Below are 4,554 nucleotides of genomic sequence, written 5' to 3'. Positions count from 1 at the left end.
GTGTGTGTGTGTGTGTGTGTGTGTGTGTGTGTGTGTTAATACTAGTGCAAGTGCCAGAAGCTTAGGGTACTAGAGACATCGGATCCCCAGGGTTAGAGTGACAGACACTTGTGAGTCGCCTGACTGGGGATAGGAGCCAAACTGTCTCCTCTGGGAGAGAAGCAAGTGCTCTTCAGGGCCAATCGCTCTCTACCTTCTCCTTCTCTCCTTGAAGTCTTGCTTCTCTTGTTGATTGTGCCTCCACCTCCTAATTGCTGAGATCATGAACATCGACCACCATGTCCGGCCTGCATGCCACATAGGCTCACATTCTTCTGCGCTCCTAAATTCAGCAGGGCTGCTGAATGGTAAATAAAGGACTCCAGTGCAAGCAAAAGTCCTTCAACTATCCCAAGGCACTCACAGGACCTAATATCTGTATTTTAATGCTTTGATTATAATATATATTTTATTATAAAAATCCCCCAAGTAATCAATTATACTTTTTGTGGACCTAATATAGTAAGAATAAAAGATTTTGCTCATATTCCTTTATTTCTTCATTGTTATGTTTATTACAATAAAGACTGATGGCTTCTTCAGTATCATTCTCACTGTCTATCTTCTATAAAGCAATTGTAAGATCTCTCTCTGAAAAGAATTAAAAACATGAACAGAAGTGATTTCCATGATAACAGTTGACACAGTCTTAAAATTAACGCTTGCAGGAATCCTGACCTGATCGGACCCTATTATCAGCTGAGTATCACAGGCCAAGGTGTACAGCTGGCTCCTCCTGATCCATGTTTTACGTTTTCCCGCCAGCACTCTGTCCTCACAGAGCAACATTCTTATGACAGGGAGCACAGACTGGACCTATTTAGTGAGCAGCAACTGCTCTTCCGAGCTATTTCTCTGCAGAGGACGTGCCCCCTAAAAGCAGGTTCTTTCTGACAGTCTCAGACACGGGACTCGGTCTTCATATGCTGCCCAGTGAAAGATAATGGAGGGACTTACAGCAGGGACATGGCATTCACCTGCATGAAGGGGTCAGATCCTCCAACCTCTGGTTCTCCTGTAGACCCAGCTTTGGTGTGAGGCCCTGGATCCAGAGCACGGAGACTCTGGGCCACTACTCACAGGGGATGTGTGCTGGTCTCCCATACACATTTCATTCATTTTTGAGTTGGGGTCTGATGTAGACTAACCCAGCCTGCAGTCAGCTGTGTAGCTGAGGCTAGCTTGAGTCCTATCCTGATGCTGCCACACTCTGAATGAATGCCACCACACCCAATGATGAAACAATTTTCCATGGAATTTCATTCTCTGTTAAGGGAAGTTTGTGTGCAGAAAGCTACTTTTTGTAGTTTGTGTACTGAAAGCTACGGATTGAAATGGGAGGTATGATTTCTAAGGTTATCCAAAGCCTTAGTGGAGACTGGGCTTGATCCATCCCTCTATTTCCAACACATGGAAAGTAGAGGCAGGAGGATCCGAAGTACATGGACATTCTTACTACACAGGCTGTTTTAGAGCAGAGAGGAACAAAAGGGAGACTGTCTCAACAGCAACAGAAAGTCCCAGGGGAGTAGAATCTGCCTCCCTGGGTGTGGTCACTGTCAGGCCTTTTGGAGACCGTGTTCTGTGAAGTTGGTTCACACGTGTCCACACAGTGGCCAAAAAGGAAAACACCCCGTCCAGATCTCTAGGTTGTTTCTAAGGCTCGCACACAGTCTAAGGTGGCACACAAAATATTCTTGCTTGTCTCCTCATATGAACATATTTGAGACACTGATTTTGAGCCATGTCTGGTGACATAAGAACATGAGGCAGGATTGCAAGTTTGAACAAACCCAACCTAAAGAACACGAGTGGCCTCTAGTCTGGGCTGAGTAGCAAGACCCTTCCTCAAACCCCAAATCTGTGTGCATCAGCGCACCCCTCTTAGCCCAACACCCTCAAACCTGAAGCACGTAAGTATAAAAGGTGGGGTACACATTGGCTTCTATGAGCCTCGGCTGCAGAGTAGGACTCTGTAGACACACCAACTTACAGAAATGAATAAATGGGTTGATTAACGTGAACTGGGATGTTTCTCAGTGGTGGGTGCTTACTCGGCGTGGAGGAGGCCCTGGGGCTCTGTCTGCAGCCTCACCCACTGTGAAAAGGTTGTGGACTTTTCAGACTTCTTGGTTCAGCTCAGGGGCTGAGCACTAGAATAGCTTGCATCTGGTTCCTGATCTTTCTCTCTATACCGTGGGTAACCTAAGGATATGAGGAGTTTGTATATGCAGCGTGCTTGGAGATATAGATCTACAAGGAATCATGTGTGTATTTCATACAAGTAAAACATTGTTTAGGAATCATTGTTAACTTTTAGTTCTTAAGATTTTTTTTTGTTTCCATGAGTGTGTTTGGGTTCTCAGTTTCTTCAGACAGGATCTCACTATGCTCAACCTACTTAACAATACCCAGGGTCCCAATCTCCCTCCAAAACCATGGTTGAGTAACTTAAGTAACTTCCTTAAGGATCTGAACTAGGTCCCAGAACAATGCGATTTGAAAGGTATAGTGTATCCCTGTAATCCAGTCACTATGGAGATGGAAGAAGGGATTTGCTAATTCAAGGTCATCTTAGGTTTGTAACCAGGTCACGTGAGAGCCCACTACAAAGATCAAGGAACTGATAAGGAATAAGTATCATTTCTACATGCAAGGCAAATGCTCTACTTCAGAGTTAAGCCCCAGCAAGTTAGAAATTCAATTCGTGGGGTATGGGTGGTATTGTTACTGATGTTTCCTGTTACTTGGTTTCTTTAATGACCTTGAATGCTTTATCCCCCTCTGAGGCCTCCATCTAGGCAAAGTATGGCCTCTTTCCAGGCACATAACATTGAACCTTCACTTTCCCATGTCATGGTGTGCCATTTTAGCTAAAAAGCTATTTATTTGTGATGTCTTTCACATGTTCCTCTATACTACAATCATTGGTTTTGGCGATTGTTCTTCCAACCATTTTCGAACAAATATATAGTATTTATATACGTGAATGTCTTTTTCCAAAATATTAAATAAGTTCATGATTGTACAAGTTCTGTATGTTTTTTTCACCAAACTGTCATGATCAATTTCCAAGTCAGCATATGCAGTTCAATACTTCTTAAAACTGGATGTCATGCGCGTCACACAATTACAAATTATTTCCCATCTAGTGAAGTCTTTGGCACCCAGTTTTAGATCTTGTAATCATTCCAATGAGAGGAGTTATTTCCTTACACAATTTTGTAAGGTTTTTGTTGACAGGATGTCTAGCAGTGCAATAGAATCTTATCAAATAGAGGAACTCAGGTCCAAAAATCTGGTCTGAGGCCAGATTCAAACCATAACCGATGCCAATGGTCATAAAATGTCCACGATCCCCTGTCAGCTGCTGTTCTGCTGGTTAACAAGGAAGGAAGGATGCTCGCTTTGTTAGTTTGATTGATACATTATTTCAGAATAGTGTGTCAGCCAAGGCAGTAATTGTCATGCGTTTTCATTCTGTCACTCACTTCATAATATGGTTCTTAAATGTCAGGGACAATTTTTTTGGCAGAATGAACACTTTAAACATATTTGCAGAATAGAATTGAGCTCCTGGGACTCCAGGCTCTTTCTTTCCTCCTCTTCTTCATTTTTAATTCACTCCTCCCATACCCTAAAGACATCATTTGATTGCTCTACTGGTCTAGCCCATGAAATGGAATATAAGAACACTGAACAATATGGAAGTGAGAAAATAAATGCTCCGTAAACAGAGATAAGGCTAAATAATTAACAGTATTATAAGAAATGAATGCCAGGTCTGTTTGGAGGTTCACATAGTATGTGATATTGAACTGGACTTGATGGATGATAGATATTCATCCAGTGAGAAAAGCAAACAGCCAAAGAGAGCTGTGTGTAGACGGGCTCCGGGCTCTGAAAATGATCAGTGTGGTCAGAAAGAAGTCTTCACCCTGAGAGGACAGGAGCTGCAGTGGGGAATGAGGAGCACATCACAGAAGGCCCACCCTCCCTCACACGTGACATTCCTATGCCTCAAACTTGTCTGGAGTTACTGTAATAATCTAGATGAGAGATGGTGACCTCCACTGTGGTACTGAGCCATGATATATTTGAGAGATACAAAGATTGGAGCAATGCCAGCTGATCCTTATCCAGGGTCCTGGTTCTGTTGAACTCACTGGGAGACAACTGACAACCAGGAGATGGGAAAGTTGGTAGTTCTCCAGTTCCTTCTCTGATTCAAGATTTTCTGAGTTTAGATTAAAATTTAAGTGACCCAGGGGCAAGCCGAGATTTTTAAATGTCCTGCTAATGTCTGTGGGTCTAGGTTTCCATACATTAGAGCAATAGTACTAGTACAATCAAAACTTACAATAATATAATCTAAGGTGATTATATTAAAATTCAAAAGGCTGAACAGATTGCTCAGTGGTTAGGAGTGCTTGCTGCTCTTATAGAGGATCCAAGCTCCATTCCCAGCACCAGGCAGCTCACAGTCATCTGTAACTCTAGCTGTGGGGATCCAAC

This window comes from Microtus ochrogaster, linkage group LG1, assembly GCF_000317375.1.
Source record: "Microtus ochrogaster isolate Prairie Vole_2 linkage group LG1, MicOch1.0, whole genome shotgun sequence".
Taxonomy (NCBI): domain Eukaryota; kingdom Metazoa; phylum Chordata; class Mammalia; order Rodentia; family Cricetidae; genus Microtus; species Microtus ochrogaster.
Note: the sequence above shows the minus strand (reverse complement) of the source record.